At 36.9% G+C, this 21,006-nt stretch overlaps 2 long non-coding RNA genes across 2 annotated transcripts in view; one reads left to right on the forward strand and one right to left on the reverse strand.

Moving 5' to 3' along the window:
* LOC120622686 (uncharacterized) overlaps positions 1-21,006 on the reverse strand; it is a 312,973-nt gene that overhangs the window by 7,721 nt on the left and 284,246 nt on the right. The gene's annotated exons all lie outside the window — the stretch shown is intronic.
* LOC120622685 (uncharacterized) overlaps positions 1-21,006 on the forward strand; it is a 36,630-nt gene that overhangs the window by 7,717 nt on the left and 7,907 nt on the right. Inside the window, exon 3 of the long non-coding RNA XR_005658518.1 lies at positions 10,949-11,064. This is a non-coding gene — a long non-coding RNA (uncharacterized LOC120622685). The remainder of the gene's footprint in view (positions 1-10,948; positions 11,065-21,006) is intronic.

Below are 21,006 nucleotides of genomic sequence, written 5' to 3' on the forward strand. Positions count from 1 at the left end.
TATGAGTGGAATGGAGACTAATTTGGGTGGCAATGAAAAGTAATTCTGAACAGGGATTTAGATGCAGGTTAATTGTTTTTGGAAAATGATCCCAATATCTAAAAGAGAAGAGCAGGGAGTGTAAGACAAGGATGGAGAAAGAAACAATGAAGGATGGCTCTGTGGGCGACCAGAGCTCAATCTCCCTCAAAACTTTCAGTGTAGAGGTCATTAGAGCCCACTGGTCAATCTTGTTTTGAAGGACAAAAAGCTCAGGTGTCAGGCAATCTCCCATTAACTGTGGTATAAGGAATATCCTATCAGCCGTAAGTTAACTCACCATAATTAAAAGTTCCTCAGTGCCTCTAATAACAGCCTCTTAAGGCAAACTGCAAAAGTGCATCCTGTTTTGTTTTTTTTATTCTTGAGAAAGAATTGAGTAGCTCTGTATTTATGTTTCTATTTTCTAATTGCTACCTGAACTTTCATTTGCGTACAGAAACAGCAAATTTCCTCTTGTGTATCATATCATTGGAAAAGAAATGAACCCATGTTTTGGCTTAATCTCTACATGCAAAATGATGCACTTTTTTTGCAAAATGGCAAGTCTGTAACCTGTTTAGATTGGAAAGGTACATTTTCAGTTGTATTTAGCTGTCACATCAAAACGTAGTTTTTGAGGTGGCAACTTTAAACAGCTGTTACCCAGAATTCAGAGGCAGCTGAGCAACCTCCCTAAAATGAACATAGTTCTCCCAATGAACTCATGATTCTTCCTTCTTTGTCAAGGTCCACCATCCAGCTGAATTCTTTCCTCTAATATCTACTTCTTAATGGGTAGAAACTTTTAGAAAATGAAAGACCATGCAAAGTAGTGTATGGTCCACCTCCAGACTATTGTTGCCTGCCCCTGATGCCTACCTTCTTATCCATCTTCCCTTTGTCCATTCCTAAGTATGGGTCTCACTACCTATTCTACCCACTGCCCTCACTTGGGGCAGTACTCAGGAGTTCATTGTCCCCTGTCCTCAGTGACTCTTACTGTCTGGGAAGGCTCTTTACAGCCTCCACTTCCAAATGTACCTTCCTAGTTGCCCCTCTAGAGAAAGTGAAACTGGGGCATTTATGCCAACTCCTGTCTTCCACTAGCAAGGGTGATCTTTTGTAGATTCGACTCTTTTTCTTTGGGGCTGCTACTGTGTTTGAGTTGACTGCCATTCTAGAGTTCCAAGGAAAGAAAAGCTTAACGATCTGGCAGTCATTTGAATCAGGAAACCAGTCAAACATGAGAACTTTTCACCACAGTTAGTTGCTATCATTGATCAGCAAAGGAGATATTGCCCAGAGTTCCTATAGAATCTGCTACAAAAATAAATAAACCAGCTACTTATGTGCCATCTTCTGCTACTCAGGCTAAAATAATATTAGTGACTATTTGTTGAGATACTACGTGCAGGGTTTTTCAGATTTCTCTATTTCTATGGCTTTTGTGGAACAAAGATAGGAGGCCCAACCAACTGAACCAGCTCCATCTTGCTGCAGCTCCTTGTAGAACATGGGCCTTTCTTCAGCTCACCCAGTCCACTTGCCTTAGGCATCTATGCCAAAGAGTCCCATCTCCCCACAGGCTGTTAAGGGCAAGAGTATAAAGGGCTACATAAAGGTCGACTTCCAGGGCAGTGGAGTGAGGACCTCGGTTAAATTTCCCACAAGACCTATGAAAATAACTGGGAAAAAAAAACCCCTAGAACTCTAGAATTAACCAAAATCAGAGATAGAAATGAAACCATTTCAGAACTCTAGAATTAACCAAAATCAGAGATAGAAATGAAAACCATCCATCCCAGAGAAATTACCAAACTTTGATAAAACAGTGAGATTTTAAAAGTTTTTTTATCTTTAAATTTTCTTGAGAGTTATTCCCATTCTCCTCTCTATCCACCTCAGTAGTACAGTAGCTGTAAAAGCAAACAGCCTTGCAGTTAATGGAGATGACTAATATCTTTTGTATCTGCTATAAAAACTCCATCCCCAGGGTACAGTCGATAGGTTGTCCAACTTGAAGTTCATTGAGAAATCTATATTCCAAAGGTATTGTGTTTCTTTGATTTGACTGAGAGCTCATCTCAGGGAGAAAAAGAACTCTAACTTTAGGGCACTACCAAAAACAATTGTAATCTGCTGGAAATATCACACCTACCTGAGGCTGTGATTTTTAAGGCACAGGAAATAAGACCCTAGAGAAGAAATTTAAAGGAAATTCTGGAAAACTAGATGGCTATAGGAAACTTTGAAAAACTCAGAGATATTCCTTAGGATTCAAATGGTCATGATTCCTAGGAAGGAAAAGTGACTCACCTCTGGCTGACCTTGAGAAGGAAGGAAGTACAAGAAGGAAGTAAAAAACAGAAGGTTGAAGACATGCTTTCTCCCATAGATCCCCTTGTCAAATGGTGAAAAACATACAAGCAAAGCATTTAAAGAAATATTCTGACTAGTTATTGCTTAATGACTATATTATACTGACCCGAGGGTGACCATTAGGAAAGCCAGACTTAAAATAAAAATGAGAAGTAAAACAACAACAAAAAGCTAGTAGAGAATTCAGAGGCCATACATTACATGAAATACAGACTTAGTCCAGAAAGTCACCAAATGAATAAGTAGAAATGAGAAAAATAATAACAAACCCTGGGAAAAGGGGAGAAATCTAATACCAAAGTTGTTATAATACAGCATCTAAAATATTCATTTTTCAACAAAATTGAGACAGGCGAATAGGAAATTATGCCATATATACAGGGAGAAAAAAGCAGCTAACAGAAAACATTACTAAAGACGCCCAGGTTTTGGACTTAGCAGACAAAGAATTCCAATTGACTATTTAAATATGTTCAAGACTAAAGTAAACCGGGACTAAAGAATTAAAGAAAAGTATGACATAGATGTCTCACCAAATAGAGGATATCGATAAAAGGAAAATATTAAAAAAAAAAAAAGAAATTCTAGATTTAAAAAAGTATAAGTGAAATGAAAACTTCATACACACAAAATGGAATATTATTCAGCTATAAAAGAAGGAAATCTTGCTATTTGCAACGACATGGATAAAACTTGAGAGCATTATGCTAAGTAAGTCACAGAGAAAGACAAATATGATATACTCTCACTTGTATGTGGAATATAAAAAAATTAAAAATGAACTCATATATACAGAGGACAGATTAGTGGTTGTCAGGGGTAGGGAGTGGGCAAAATGGGTAAAGGTGGTCAAAAGGTATAAACTTCTCATTATAAAATAAATAAATCATGATGATATACTACAGGGCATGGTTGCTATTATTAATAATACAGTATTGTATATTTGAAAATTGCTAAGAATAGATCTTAAAAGTTCCCATCACAAGAAAAAATTTTAACTTTGTAGTGATGAATATTAACTTACTATGGTAATTATCTCACAATATTTATAAATATTGAATCATTATTTTGTACACTTGAAACTAATGTTATATGTAAAATATATTTCAATTTAAGAAAAAGAGAAAAAAAAATAGGTCATATAACCATAAAAATGCTTATACTAAAAAAGAAAAAAGATGCCAAATTAAGAATTTAATCTTTCATCTTAAATAGAAGAGCAATCTAAACCAAAATGAGGAGGGAAATAATAAAGATATGAATGGAAATAAATAAAATAGAGAATAGTGAAATTATAGAGAGCACCAATAAAACCAAAAGTTAGTCTTTTGAAAAGAACAACAAAATTGACAAACCTATATAGCTAGACTGAACTCAAGAAAAAAAGAGTATACTCAACTAACTAGAATCAGGAATGAAGGATGGAGTATCACTACCAACCTTACAGAATAAAGTATCATAAGAGAATCCTATAAGCAACTGTATGCCATCAAATTAGATAAATGCAGTGGGAAAACAGGTAACTTAAACATAACTATAACAAATAAGAACATTCAGTAACCAAGAAACTTCCCATAAACAAAAGCCTAAACCCAGATAGCTACACTGGTGAATTCTACCAAACATTAAAAGAATATCAATCCCTCATAAAGTCTACCTGTAAAAATCGAAGCATATGAAATACTCCCAATTCATTCTTCAAGTGCAGTAATTACCCTGATACTAAACCAGATTTTAAAAATCATAAAAAAGCTACAGACCAATACTCCCTGTGAATAAAAACAAAAATCCTCAACAAATAGTAGCAAACCGAATATAGAAATATAGAAAAAGGATTATAAACCATGACCAAATAGGATTTATTCTAGGAATGCAAGGTTTATTTCATATCTAAAAAATGAACACTTGACCATTTCAATAGACACAGAAAAAGCATATGGCAAAACTCAACACCCTTTCATGATAAAAAATACTCAACAACAAGGAATAGAAGAGAACTTCCTTAACTTAATAAAGGTTACCTATAAAAGCACACACCTTACATTATGTTTTATGGTGAAAGTGTGCATGTTTTCTTCTTAAGATCAAGAAAAATACCAGGATATCTGCTCTTATTACTTCTATTCAACATTGTATAATTCCACTTATATGAAATGTCTAGAATAGAAAAATCTGTAGAGACAGAATATAGATTAGTAGTTGACTGAGGCTGGTGGGGAGTAGCAGTGAGGAATGACTACTAATAGGTCCAAAGTTTCTTTTGAAGATGAAAACAGTATTTTAAAATTAGATGGTTATGATAGTTGACCAACTATGTGGCAATACTAAAAACCATTGAACTACACACACTTTAAAAGGGTGAATTTTATATGTGGATTATAATATAATAATACTGTTATTTTTTAAAAGTAATACAGTCTAAATGAGTTTCTCAACCTTTTTTATCATTATCATTCCCTCTGAAATGTTTTTAGGTACTTTTCCTGATTGTCCTCTAGTAAAATTTTGACATTACATATATATGATGTACTTGTTTATGCAGTGTGTGTGTGTGTGTGTGTGTGTGTGTGTGTGTGTGTGTACTTTATACATAAAAAGAATAAGATTTTTTTGCTCCTTAAGAACCAATTTTTACCATTTTCTAAGGTAAAGGGAGTCAAATATATGATAACAGAAGGAGATTTGACTTTGGGTGGTGAACACAATGCAATATACCGATGATGTATTATATTGTATACTTATACACTTGAAATGTATATAATTTTATTACCCAATGTCACCTCAATAAATTTAATAAAATTTTAAAAGAACCGATTTTTACCCCCTTGGCAGTGATGTCACTCCTGTCGACAATGCATGATCTAGATTTAAGATAGGATGTACCAAAATATATTTTCCTCACCACAACTTGCTGCTTGAGGCCTTATGGTATTTCTGACAAAGATATCACTGGACTAAAAATTGATTGAATTAGGTCATGAGTCTCCAGCAGTACTTGTATACCTCCCATTTTACATGGTTCTTTAAAGAGCCTCTTGGACTTGGCCCCCTAGAATGGCCTATATCACTGATCCCTGATTGGTTATGAGATAGGCTGAAGGGCTGAGAAAGGTGGTACTGCTGTAACAGGGCATGAAGTATAGAAAAAAATTAGGCAGAAGTTCACTGGTTTGATTGGCTTTAAGATCCAGAATCTCTATTCTGGTTTCCAGATGAGACTAATCCTGGTGCTGTCATCACATCTACCTCATCAATGGCCACTTCGTGTTAGTTAATGACCATGACCTTGTTCTCCTTGATCTTATGGAAGAAGCTTACAATGTTTCCTACATAACTTCACATAGTGGCCATGAACCAGGAAGGAAAGGAAGAAAAGGAAGGGAAGGGAGTGGAACCTGAAACCACTGGCTACATTTTGTAACACTCTTGAGGAAGATGATGCAGACATCTTTAAAAATCTTCCTGTGGGCAAGAGTGAGAATCTAATAGGAGATACCAAAACCTTTTGAGGTCTTCCCTGTGTTTATCATTGACTTACTATATCTTAAGAATGAGAGTGATATAAGCCGCACCAATACCTTGTAAAAGCTACTCCAGAGATACCTGCACTAGGTTTTTGTTTAGCGGTGAGGTGGTCCTGTTGAGATAATCATGTTCCTCTGTAATTTGGGAGAAAGGAGGATTTAAAACACCAGAAACGCTCCTGAACCAAGTCCAAGTACCCAAAATGTTAGCATTTTGGCTATGTCTCTGCATGTTCTGATACCCATTTAATATTGCAGGACCTGGGGATTCTTTGCTTAGGAGAATTAGTGTAACCTCTTTTATGTTCAGCCACATTGTTATGGACTAACATCATTGTCTCTACCATTCTTCCAAATGATCCTACAAATGATACTTTTAGTTCAAGTCACTTTAAGGCATATTCATTAAGTGACCAAGAATGACTTGTGAATTCACACTAGATACAGGTCTGACTCCAAATGCATCCTACTTTTCCTCCAAATGCCAGTATCACCCAAACTTTTCATAGGACATGAACATAAGGTGATAACATAGGCAGAAGACAAAAAGCATGGCCTAGTAATATTATCCAAGCCTGGTCTGAAATGAGGGTTTGTATCTACGAAAGGGAAAGAGTTAATGAAAGATAGAGGTCCTCTGATTTTGGTTCTAGAGGTAGGATAGTTTATACATTAGTTAATCTTCAAACTGGAAACTGCTTTAAGAAAGAATCTATAGCCATCGCAGAGATTAGTCATGGGAAAGGGCATTAAGATACAAGGGAACGCAAAAACAGCTGATATATCATTAAGCCAGCTTGGTTTCATTTAAACTGGATAACTGGATAAACATTTATCTCATTAATCCTGCCATTTTGGCTACTTTCTCCTTGCCCTAACTGCAGTCCTTATAAATTCCCTTGTGCTGAAGATGTATATTCTGATGTTAACTCAAGGTTGCCATTTGCTTCATTTCCTTTACAACCTTCCACAAATATGTGGAAAATATCATAAAATTCAAGTAATTGTCATTTATCTTGTGGTTGAACTTTCATTACTCATGAAAATAATCTGATCCTGAGAGTAAATTTTGAAAAAAAGTTTAGCAAAGTATCTTTGTAATATCTTAGCCACCAAGAAAAATATGTAAGAAATACAGGAAAGCCACAGTCAATCTATACACACGATGATTATCCTAGAATTTGACCTTGTACTACCATCCCTGTTTTGTCTTATCAAGACCCCAAAACTGGTTCCTCAAATTCTAATCAGATTTGTCCTGTCCTGCCCCTCCCTCATTTCTGCCTATTCCCTGTTACCACCCATATATTTTCCTTGAGCTCTGATTGAAGGATATTGGCCATGTTCTTTTTTTCAAGATACCAACATCTCCAGCCAAGGCTATCCTCCAAGTACCAGAGAATGATTCTTGTGGTTTTTCACCCATACTTGGGTTTGTAGCTATTCCTGTCCTGGTAATCCATAACAAGAAAACTTTCCACCAGCTTCAGTAGGGGAAAATCTCACTTCAATGTATATTTACATAGGATTATAAAAGAATTACTTTCAGATCCTTCAAGGTAGTCCCCCCACCCCCAAAAGAGTAAAAGAGCATATGTTTTAGTATTTCCACATCCTACTGACCCTCTCCCTTTACCTAGGCCTGATCTGAAAGAAATATGGTGCCAGCAGCCATCAGTGTTACCCTATAAGCATGAAGGCAAATGGCAATCAAATTACTAGTGGGTCAAGATTCAGGGAAGCACATAAAATAAGATACTGTGTTATTGTGGACCAAAGCTACCCTAGAGCATTTTTAGTGTGGGGAAGGGCTTAGGCATAGCTGACAGCTTAGATGAGGATCCTATAGTAATGGCCCACAGTCAGAATAAGGAGCCTCATTCATGAAGTGATAGCCTCATTCAGGCTTATGCAGAAATACAGGTAGATTTAGGTGCTGTGGAAATTTAAGATCTCTGGGGCTCCTGTATTTCTATAAATATGGTGACTACCAATAAGTCATTATTCCTTCTTGGCCAGGGTGATATGCTTTCAACTGGTTTGGACTGATAAACATCTCAATAATGTCTCTTTATAGTTCTTTGTGCACACAGCCCTTAGTGGGCAACACAATAGATCTTATTATGCTCTATTGGCAATTATATCAAGCATGCTTTTGGAGCTGAAGATGGGGTCATTGCCCTTTTACTTGCATTTACCCCTGCCTCCTGGAATATGGCAAGGTCATCTAAGTTCTCTTAATATAAATCCAAAGACTTGAATGCACACTTATTTGCAGTGGACTATGAATTTCCAGAGGTTTACTTTTGGTCTGCCCCATTGTACGTATAGCTGCGATGAGCACTCTGTATATTGGATATCCTGTCTTAACTGGATTTATCACAGGGTTAAGTCCTGAAGGCAAGTATGTTGGTAAATTGGAGGCCAAAAACTATGAATGGGAGAATACAGAGAACCAGGCCTGGCTCCCAACACTATGGCTGCTCCTTCCAGCTCATATGGATGTGTGCAGATTTCAGGACAAATTCTTCATTCCCAAAAAATAGTACAAAGCCAAAGTCATTCAAGTCCCGCCCCCCTCCACCCCACTCAGTTAATCTCTTTACTCCTCTGCTCACTGGTTGCAACATAGTGGCTCAATAGTTATTCACTTGACTTTTCTTTACTGTCCTACAATGTAACCACAATGCCTAGAAAGGATATAAACTAAGCTATACCTTCCAAATTTTCTTCTGCTGAGGAAGATAGATCAATGTCTAAACAATTGTTACTATAGCACTTTAGTAATTTAGGAAGTACCCATTTTCTCTAGGATTATGTATGGTAGAATATGATACTATGAACAAGGACCAAATTACAACTAATATGAAGGTATAATTCACATGTGTTTGATGGACCTTCAAGTCATTCCATAAGCAGAGACTTCCAAATTCAAGAAAAATAGTGGGGTTTTGAACCCAAGGTATTTTCTAAGATATGGGTAATGGAGCTCTTCTGAAGTGCTCACATCATGTTCTAACTGATGCCTGACTGCCCCAAACAGAACCTGAATTTCTGCCATAAGCAAATGGCATTGCTCTACTCAGGCAAAATGGAAATGGGGAAATTTTGCTGCCTCTTATTTTTGAATATTCTGAATTCCTTTCTCCTGACTCATAGGTGTTAAGTTGCTATTGAACTGAATACTGCACGTGCCTGCCATTCCATAATCGCTTTGCCCTTTTATCTTCACAGATCCCAATGTTAGAGGGCATCTCTGATTTTTGTCAAAACACCTAATTACTTCTCACTTATAAAGTCCACTATTTTCGTTTTTTTCTCCCACTGACCGTCTGAGTGACCTACCTAGCTCTGTACCTCTGAGTTTCTTCTTGTATTTCCTGGTAGATTATCCAAATATGCAACAATCTCCCAATATGAAGTCATGTTAGAAGTTATTAGACTTTGGAACGTGGTGATTGGCCTGTGAATGTTATAATGACCTGTATTCAACTTTTTCCTATATGATCTAAATGACCCTCTTCAACTTGATATTTCCAAAAGTTTCCATAAGCTTCCTAGAAACTATTACATTACTACTTGAACCTCCTATATAGTAGGTCAAAGGTGAGGCAGTAGGGACAGTACCCTGCCTCTCTTGCAGTCACTGTCCTCAGATTATTCCAACTGTACAATTAAGGCAAAGACTCAAACAAGGTTGGAGAGCTCCCTTCTAAGAATAGAGAGATTATTTCGCTCTCAACAGCTGATAATTATAAAAGTGACCAAGAAAAAAATCTTATTAGGTTATCTCCTAACTTTGTGTGTGACCAAGAATTACAGATTTAACTATGAGAAAATCTTCAGATGATACACATTGTTATGTCATATCCTCGGAATAGTTACAAAAATCAGTTTAGTTGCTATATCCTTACTATATTCTAGATCTGTTCAATTATGAGAGATATAACCAAATTGTTTGACAACTGTAACATATAAGTTATATCATATATTTGTATCAAACTTTTTCATTTCTAATAATTCTTTGCTTTATATGTATATGTTCATAACATGGGCTTATGATGTCATGAATCACACTATATCAATATATTTTATCCTAGGTATTGCTATAATTAATATTGCCCACTGATTTGTTTGTATGTCAGGAATCTCTTTGCCAATGCCTTTACATTTAATTTCCATCACTTTGGTTTAAGTATTTCTTGTAAAAAGTATATAGCTGGGTTTTTTTCTTAAGCCAGTCTGACAGTCTATCTTTAAAAGATGAATTCAGTCTAGTAAATTTAGTATAATAATACTGAAATTTTCTTTCATTTTTACATTCTTTTTCCAATATTTTTCTGATTTGATAAATTTGCTATTCATTATACACTTTATCAGTTCACTAATGCTTGCCATTTCTTTCTTTATTCTCGTAATCAAACTAATATGAAAATAAAAATAACCTAGTAGAGCAAATAGTTGCTACCCCAATCCCAATAAGACCAGACCCACAGAATATTTTCAATTCTTTCTCTCACCCTAACTTTTGACTGCCTCTCTCCATGAGAATTATGAATGCTTTTACTTTACTTTTCCAATGTAAGCATCTTCCTTCAACCCCCTCAATTTTGCTGAGATAGTTTAGTAATTTTAATGATAATCTATAGGAACTGGCCTTACAGTTTGTCCTAATTTAGCATTTATGCTATTCATTGCCAGATAGCCTAATGTCCATTTTGGTTTATTTATATTTCAAGGTTTATTATTCACCATTGTTTTCTTTCTGCATCTTCCCCCATGTTAGTCTCCCCTTTTGCTCTGTGGTTTGAAGATTTCTAAATAATCTCCTCAGATGTAGTAAATGTGTGGTATCTGTAGATATGCCTGAATTTTAAGATTATACTTTCCCTATAAGTCAAGGGTCCTATGTGGAGTAAAGATATTCTGCTGTAAGTCTAGAAGCTAGGAGAAGTTGATATTGCATCTACAGGATTGCCATCTTTTTTATTTTTTTCTTTCATTACTTGGTTTTTCTCTTATAGTTTTCAAAGAAGCTCTTACCTTTGGCAGTGGAAGAGTGGACCCAGCCAAGGAATACACTAATATTCTGATTGAGTTGCTGAGCTTCAGAGATGATTGAACTCTCATCTAAAGCAGAGTAAGTTTAGGGCCTTGGTTAGGAAAAACTTAGAAATCTGACATGGGATAGGCATATCTGGGTGGATGTTATCTGTATATTGTGGCTCTTTTGACTTCCCTAACCCTCAGAGCCTCTAGAACTGGAGCGACACACCTTTTGGAGGCAAGTCCATCCCCACTCTGTGGAAAAATACTGTATAGTCCTCACCCATACAAGGCAGCAGCAGCTCTCATCAGAAACTTCTCCCAGATATATAATTAGAATTATCTCATTATTATATGGCTAGAGACATCTGGGCTGTAGGGAAGAGAGAGATTATAACTATAGAAATTGTAACAAGTAGTCAGCATGTGCTGGCCAGAAAAGTATCTGTAGGATTGGATTTTGAGATTCTTGGAATATAAGGACTGCAATATAAGACTGAATAAGCAATAATTCATTGACTTTAGTATATAAGATTTAATGCACTTATTCCCCTCCCAAGGAATAGTGAAAACTCACTGCTAGAGTGACATTTAGAAGCCTAGAAAAAATGATGACCTGTGCTGAGCAAAGTTAAAATGGCCTAATTTCCATGGTGGATTATGGGTGCCTCATCATATTATGGCAAGGATGATCCTGAAAATGACTATATATTACTGCAAACTCAGCCAAGTAGAAACCATAATTGTAGCTGCTGTGCTAGAGGTAGTATATTTGAGAGAGATTAATGAGTAAATTGTAAACAGCAGATTAATGGATAAATTGATTAGGTGAATGTATTTTTTTTCCTATCCAATTCAGGAAAGAATATTAAAAACAGCCCTGGAAAACACTTCATTTACATGGATTAGACAAGAAAATGCATTTATAAACTATAACTCTTCCTTGCAGTCATAATATAGGCAGAAGAGATCTGAGCCATGTGAATATGTAAAGAACAACACATTGATCCATGACATCCATGAAAACGTGCTGATGAGGCAGGCTGTGTCAGAGGTGGCTAGTATACTAAAGGCCATGTTTTCTGGAAAGCGAGAGAGGAACCCTTCTAAGGTTCCGTAATCTGTAATCTTCATCATGTTTTTAAAGATCTAGTAACCAGAAATGTGCCCAGACATTCCCAAAGTAAAATACAAATTGTTGCATCCTGCAGGCTTTGCCACAAAGAAGGAAGTACAATGCCTGATCCACTTCTTTGGGTTCTGGGGATAGCAAATCTCTCACTTGAGATACTGGTCTTGCCTATAAAGGAAGTGACTCAAAAGGCTATCAATTGTTAGTGGAGCCTAGAACAAAAATATGCTCTTTGGCAGGTCCAAACTATAATGCAAACAGCTTTACCTCTAAAGTCAGATGATTCAACAGACATGGTGGTGTCAATGGTGAGAAATGGTTTATTGTAGAGTTCATGGAAAGCCCCTGGGATTCTGTCATTTGCAACAGAGAATTATAGGCCTTTGAGAAAGAGGTCCTGGTGGTATTACTAGAGCCTGGTCGAGATGGAATGTTTAACCAAGTGATCATTTGTCTCCTCTGTTATAAGCTGGGTTACATCTGGCCCATTAAGTCATGACAATTTATTGCTCAACTTATCCAACCTTATAAGATGGAAATGGTGCATATGAAATTGAGCCCAAGCAGGAGGGTGCTGGTGCAGCTTACTTTTGCCCTCTACTCCCGACCCTTACCAAATGTTGATGAGGACCAACTTTCACACCTATACATTGCCCATTGGAAGAGAAAATTGTACAATCACATTGGTAAACAGTTTGGCAGTTTCATGAAAAAAGTTAGATATTTGTTAGTCTAGTTTCTATACCCAGATATTCATCCAAGATAAATGAAAGCCTGTGTCCACACAAAATCTTGTACATAATTATTCATATCAGCTTTATTTGTAGTAGCCAAAAGCTGGAAACAACCCAAATATTCATTATAGGTGAATGGATAAACTCTGGTTTATCGATACAATGATTAGTATTTAGCAACATAAAAGAAAAACTACTGATTCAACGGTATGAACGGATTGCAATATAATTATGCTGAAGGATAGAAGCCAATTTTTGAAAAAAAAAGTACATACTATATGATTCTATTCTAGAAAATAAAAACTAATGTATAGTGACAGTAAAGCAGCAAGAGGGACATTACAAAGCGGCATGATGAAACTTGGTAATGATGAAAATGTTCATTTTTTTTCATTGTGGTGATAGTTTAACAGATTATACACATGCTGAACTTATTAAATTCTATACATTAAATACATAAAGTTTGTTAATGGTATATCAACTATACATCAATAAGCCATTAATTTTTTTAACATAACAAAAACCCTCTAACATACCAGGAAAAAGTTTTTCTGAGCTCTAGTGATGCCACACTAACCAAGTTTGAATGAAGGTGATGACCATGCCTGGGTACTGTACTCAAGACCCACAAGAATTAGATAATCAGTAATCAAACAAAGGAAATGAGGCTGTCCTATTCACTCTGGTACACCATGCCAGACTGTCAAAAAACCTCTCCTGAGCATGCTGAAGCCTCCTATAGCTCTTCACAAATCATTCCTCTGCCTCCAACTGAGAGTATGCATAGAAGTTGAGAGAGCAGGGGAACAAGTTAAGGCCCAGCTGGTTCCCTTAACAGAAGAAGTCTGGGGTTATTTCTGCTGCCAGGAACCTAGAGAGATAATCAAGCATTGGTGACCACAGCATTCCCAGCACACATCTTGCCCACTCTATTAAAGATAGAGGGTCCGGACCTCAGTCTAGCCACACTGGATTTTCTTTGCCAAGTTACAATAAAATAAAATGGTAAGGTACATGTAGAGATAGTATATACCAATTCATATGGGAGGAAGGTTTCAGATCTCTTGAAGTAAATGTCTTGGCCTTGGTCGTCTTCCAATGTATTCAATTTAAAGGTGTATTTCATACCTGGAGTGACATTTAGGAGTAATGAAAGTTGATCTGCACCAATGCAATCCTGTAAACTGATACTATTGGACAGGATATTAAGGTAGCATCTCACTGAGAAGGACACACTAGAAATTTGTTTGCACCAGGTTTAGGTAATTGGTCAATGGGAGTTACCTCCTGTGCTCACTGGGTAACAATTCGAACTTGGTATTCACAAGACAGGGGCTAAGAAGGGAGAATCACTGGCTTAGCACTATTACTAATACCTGGTAATTCCTAAGTGTTTTATATTCCCACTACCTTTTATTTTTGACATTTTTTTAAGTGAAGAAACTAAAACTCACTTCTATCACTTAGCATGGAGATATTGGGAATGTTGTACAGACCAGGATCAAAACCCAGGCCTAGCTTGACTTCAAGGCCTATGAGTTTTTTGCTATACTAGGCTGCCCATTGAGGAAAAACTGCCTTCTAAGCCATGTTTGAGCGGTTAATTCATTAAGTGTTATAACATTCTGGCAGGACAATAGAACCAAGTCTCTAAAATGACACTGAAATATACAAAGAGTATGGCTTAATATTCAGAAGTCCCAATGAGGTTGTGAATTCACTGAAAATCCAACTTCTTGAAAAAACTGGACCCCTTGAAACTAACCCTGCAGGCAGGATGAGAGGGAAGACAGACAAATCTGAGACTAGCCCTTGCCTTATAACAGCAAGAATGACAGTCATGGATTCCTGATTTGTCTAACCCACTTGAGTAAGAGAAGCTGTCATAGGGCAGATAAACCATGTTTTAATTCCAATGCTGGCCCAGAGTGGGGACAAAATGGTTTATCCAAGACCACTGGGAAAAGCCAATAGTCCAGATTGACCCTCAGTATTCTATCTACTATTCCAAAGACTACACAACATGAATGACTCATCTCTAAAGCAATAAGCTGTGGCTACCTGGAGAGACCCACTGCCCATATACAACAGATTCCATCAGTACTGCCCACAAAGTGAGCTTGCAAACCATAAGGCCTAGGAATTTAGATTTCTTGAGTCTACCATGACCTGATTCTGCAGGAGCCAAAAGATGTTTCTTGTGGCAGGTTCTGAAGATAAACTCTTCCCATGCTACACCCCTTTCTCCAATGCTCTGGTACAATGAAACCCAGCCTCAGCTCAGAAGCATTGGTTTTTTGTTGGAAATATAAGTGTAGACACATGGATTTTCTTTTTAGCTTAGCCAAGTTGCTTGTTTAGGCATCCATACCAGCTCATCTCAAGGGCCTGATCGTTCTCTGCTGGAACTGGATATAAAAGCTGCTGAATTCCATGCATAGCCGCATATGCCAGTGCTACAGAAATCCAGGAGAGAGCACCATGGGGGCAAGAATATTGAAAAGATTTATAGATTGAAAGAATATTCCTGCCTGATTCTTAACTACCCAGTTCCTAGATACATGACAGATAAATGATCAGAGAGGAGATATTATCTGGATGAAATATAGATATGGGGGACAGAACAGATGTTCAGGAAGATACTATAACAAGGGAACAGAAGTAATAAGAAAACAGACATACTCGAATCTATAACAATATAAAAATTAACAGCCTGGGAGAAAGACTTCCTTTTTTCTTTCATCAACCAACCAAAGAGAATCCTGTAAATGCTTTTGCCTAAAGGGAAAGGAGGAGGAAGTTTATAGAAAGGTTTATTGTTTCTTTATAGGGATGAACTGAGCTTTTTCCCCAAGAGTAAAGAATCAAAGACTAAAGAAAGGGAGGAGGGAAAAGGCCCGTGGTAGTGAATAGAAGAGTTTACCCTGTGGAGATGTCAAGGAGATGAGCTGTTTGAGGGCAGAAGATTTCAGTTAAGTGTTGCTATAAACCATGGCTTATCATTTAAGGTCTTTCAAGAGTAGAGTAATCATAAAGAATGGAAGTCCTTCTCATTACTTTTTAATCTAAAATTGTGCCTCTGTAACAAGTCACTGTCTTAAGATTTGAGCCATGTTAGTTTCCAACTTAGGATGGGTTCTCTTCATCAGCAAGCTGAGAAACCTTCCTAAAAATGGCCTTCAGCGTCCATTCTACTCTTTATTTTTTCTAATGACTTCTTTAACTTACAGCTTTATTTCCTTCTCTCATAAACGTAGCCATTTCATATCTCATCTTCTCTTTTCTTCTATAAAGTTCCATAAAGTTCATATTTTCTCAGAAGCCTAATCTTGAATGAAGAGAATCGTAGGAAATGTTTAAAGTAGCATGAGGTGTGTGCTACCTATGTTCTAGACTACAGAGGCATTACATAGTCCCTGACTTAGTGTTTTTACTGCCAACTAGGAAAAATGAGGAATGATTACTAACTACAAGAATGAGAGATACGAGTGATATAAAAGGATATTCTGAATGCTATGAGAGCACATAAAGGAAATTTAATCTAGTCTAGGGAGTCACACTTCACCTCCTGGGAAGGCCTTCATTGAGATTTCCCAAATGAGTGAGTTAAGGTGCCTTATTGTCAAACTAGTATATTCTTTTTTTAAAAAAAATTCAATATTTAATAATTTAGGGAAGAAATAGGCTTTTTTTCCATAAAGATATAAAGACGGATTTTTTTCCCTTAGTAGTCTACCATTAGTAACCTAAATATCTGAGCTTCACGGGTTTTCATAATCAACTCTAATTTTTCACTTAGACAAAACAGTCAAACTGATTGTGTTTAAATGGTATAGAAATTGCCTTTCCCCAAACCCTTACCTTCACTAAATCTCGTTTTTAATTTTTGCCTGCTAAATTCTGAATCAATGAGAAATGATAAACTATTTGTTAGCAACACTTCTTAGAAAAAGAATTTAAGGGCTGAGGGAGGCATAAGACTAGGACCTTGGAAAAGTCCAACTAATTTTACATAATAGGTGACTTTAGTCTTCTTGGATTAAATAGACCTAAACCCTTATATTTTCTAGAATTTTAGATCTTTCAACATTCTTCTGTTGATGCTTCCATTAGCACTTTAGCCTGAGGGAAGTGAGTATAGAAATTGGTTTTGACTGTGTAGCTTCTACTGTTTATAGCTGCTAGCAGGGGTGACTAGCTTTCCTAATCCAATTTTGTTGAACTCTAAGGAGGTATCCACAGTTCACCTCCTTCCTGGTCACCATCCATATCAGGGAAAAACATTGCTGGTTTAGACTTAAGACTGAGCTCTCCTTTTCCTAAGTAGCCATTGCTTATAATCCATTATAGCAAAGCAGCGGCCACTCCTGAATTCCACCCCATCCCATCAGCTACATACTATCAACAGCTTCAAGAAATACAGTAGGTATTCTTGTTTACCTTTTATTGCTAATGCGGGCTTTTCCTTACTTTCACCTCTGATTACTTAAGTGAGGTTTTGTTAGGGGTGAGAAAGAGTTTCACCCCTGAGCTCATCTTCCTCAAGAGCCTCAGAAGGCTATTTTGGGATGAATGTACCAGTCAGGCTCAAATTGACATGTTCCTTTTCTCCTGTTTTGTACATGCCTGCTGGGAATTTTTAAAGAGTTTTGAGCAAATCCAATCATTCATCCATACTAAAATACAAAAGATCAGTTCTCCCACTTTACTACCCACAATGGTGTGGGAAAGTAGAGAATACACTTAACCACATCTAGACTCATGGCCCCCACTCTATGGACATGCTTTTAAGCATTACTATAGCTCCCTTACTGTCTAAGCACATAGCCTGCTGTTGCAATCAATTTCCAGGAGCATGACTGACCTATTTTTCTCTACCATTCAGATGTTCTCTAAGCAGGCATACCTCTAATCCTTGGCATACAAGTTCTCTTTAAAAAAAAAAAAAGAATCTAGATACTTTACAAATGGCTAGGTTAAATGTAAAATGGGGAGAAGTATTCTTTAAAAACTATCAAATGGGGAAGGAGGGGACAACATGGAGGTCACTACTCTGATACCAAGCATAGTGAGCACCAAAGCTACTTGGCTCTTGCAGACTTTAGTCTAGTCTCCAGGTAGCACTGCATTCCAAGCTTCAGATTCAGCTTATGCCTCCATTTTATTTCCCTGTGCCCTACTCCATGGGATAAAAGGGTTGAATTTTTGTAAGAGAAGGTAATAACTTGAGCAAAAAGGGAAAATCACAGTGTTCATTGTATTTCTCTGCTTTCTGAGAACTCATTCTGCAATAGGCAGACTCTGAGATAGAAATTATCAGGCAGGAGGTTTTTTAGAGCATGTTCTTGGGGTCCTCAACTGGGGAAAGGAAGGGAAGCAAGTAGAACTGAGCAGAGAAAGAAGTCAAAGTGCAGTGTTTCTGGATGGAATACTACAGCCAACCCTGTAGGAAGATCTGAAAATCTAAAGATCAGTTTATCCTTCAGAGCTGCCCATATCTGGGACAAGAAGGCCAGGGTTTTATACTGCTGGGACGATCATTTATTGGATGCAGTCCATCAAGGAAAAAGGCATGACTCTGGATGAGGTTGTTCTCTGCCACTGAGGAACCCCCGAAGAAGGCTGATATCTGAGGGTCATCTGCCTGCAGCACTCTCAGCAGCTTGGGAATCAGCCCTTCTTTCCCAAGTGAGGATAGGGGCAACAACACAGCAGCCACCACACACTGCCAAATGTATACCTGTAGAGATATTTGTTTCAAGTTTCCAAAGATTTGAATTTGTTGTCTGAGACAAGTGCATCATGTCCATATATAAGCTGAAATATTTGTGACTATTATTAACCAAAAGAAATGATCTCTTAAGCCTGATTGAGGTTATAATCCTTTTACATTTATATATACCCTCAACAAGCAAAGAATATTCATTATTATCCATACCTATCTATTCAAAAGGGAAAATAATTCAGTGGCTCTTTAAAATTCTTATCTTCTGAGGAACTCACTGCCCTTTACGTATTAAGGAAATCATACCTTCACTCTATACGTAACTCCAGAAAAGCTGATAAACAGACACTGCTTCCCCATGAACCGTTGTGGTAATGTAGTTGGATGTTTCCTCTCTAACTGGAGTGGAGTAGCGGGGATAAATGATCAATATGGACATGCTTAACTGTTGGCAATATTGAAGTGTAAAATGGGTAATAGAAGCCACTTTAGTTTTAGAATAAAGAGAAATCACTGCAGACCATTTGAGGAAAGATTTCAGAGGTGAGACTTGACATGGCTGTGGGAAGTGTATGGAACCCACTGAGAGACAGGGCGATAATACTATAAGCAAAAGCAAAGCTCAGAATGCTCAGAATATACTGGGAGATAAATATAGCTGCCTGGTTGTACCTACTTGTAGAGTAGAAAGAGGCTGAGAGCAGATGGTCAACTCCTCTATACCCCAAATAAAATGATACCAAAGATTAAAGAAAGAGACTTACTTAATAAAAGCAGTGTCTTATGAAGCGTAACTCAACATAGTGTGGGATAAGTTAGATGTAAGAATGAAACAGATTAACAAGAACTACATAATGTGCAGGCAAGAAACAATGGCCACATTAGCATCAATGAGAATAGAAGGGGAAGACATAAGGTTACCTATGTGGAAATGTCAGTCTTCTTTATCTCTGTTTAGTCGCTCAGAATCTGAACTAAAAGAATCTGAATTATATTTTTAGTATAATATAGCCTATGACACTAGCACAGTCAGTATGATGAATCTTTTCAAATGCTATTAGAGTATTTGAGCTTTTTGGACTATTTCTGCAGAGCTGTAACTTGACAGTATAAGACAGAAAGCCATACTGATTAGGGAGACTTTTTTGTCAGTACCCCCAGCACCCCTTGTCATAGGGCTGGCAGAAGAGAAAGACTGGGCAACTGCGTCTTACATTTCTATAATTCCTTATAATGTGGAAACATATTTTCTGAAAATAAAAGAGTGAGCTGACCTAATACATATTTATTAAAGATTACCAGTACACATAAATTGATTGAAACATTAGATAGTTTAGTCCATGGATACTCATAGTGATGACATTGAAAAGAGTCCTGATGACTAAACAGAGTCTTACATTACCCCAGAACAAATAATTGATCTCTAGAAATTCCAAAATTGAATGCGCTAGAATATTGCCCCCCTACCAATTCTAGTCAGCTAGAATGTCACTTTATAAGAGAGACTTTTTAATTTCAATAATAGGATCAATTTCTATACGTATTCAGTTCCTGGCCTAGCTCTACTCGGATGGTACATAAAGAAGATATTACTCTCCAGGGCAGAACACTACCTTCCCATTCTCTCATTCTGTCTTCACTAGTGATGTCCTTAAGCTGACTAAACTTTCCAGGGTTTAACTAGCTCATCTGTAAGAATGAAGACAATATCTGTAGTAATTTGAACGAGACAAGTTTATAAATTTTTTTTTTATTAGATCAAGTCTAACTTACAGTATAGGTTCATGGTAAGATCACTAAATAGGCATATGTCTTACATTCTGTTTTCCTAAAGGCAGAACCTGAAAGAAGAGAAAGTAATAACTTTACAGCAGAGACCTGACAGACAGTCTCTCAGCAAGGTAATCAAGGTCAATATCAACCACGATCAGTCATACTGATAGTATATACCCTTTATGTGAGGTGATGAAAATGGCATTTTACCTGTCATCTTCCTCCCCATAACCCATAACTTTAGCCTAATCACGAGTTAAACGTCAGACAAATCTCAGTTGAGGGTAATTCTACAAAATATCTGACCAGTCATCCTTAAAACTGTCAAGGTCATCAAAAACTAGGAAATTCTGAAAAACTGTCATAGCCAAGAGAAAGATGCATAAAGAAGGAAATGTGATAGCTAAATGTTATATGGTATCCTTGATGGGATTCTAGAACGACAGTAGGTAAAAACTAATGAAATCTGAATAAAGTAGATTTTAATTGATAATATCAATATTGGTTCATTAACTGTAACAACTGTACCATACTAATGTAAGGTATTAATAATAGAGGAAACTTGGTACAGATACATGGGAACACTTCATAATACCACTGCAATTTCTCTGTAAATCTAAAACTGTTCTGAACATAGTTTATTTAAAAACAGAGTTCCTCACATAAAAGCTC

Source organism: Pteropus medius, unplaced genomic scaffold (assembly GCF_902729225.1).
Source record: "Pteropus medius unplaced genomic scaffold, Ma_sr-lr_union100, whole genome shotgun sequence".
Classification (NCBI taxonomy): Eukaryota; Metazoa; Chordata; class Mammalia; order Chiroptera; family Pteropodidae; genus Pteropus; species Pteropus medius.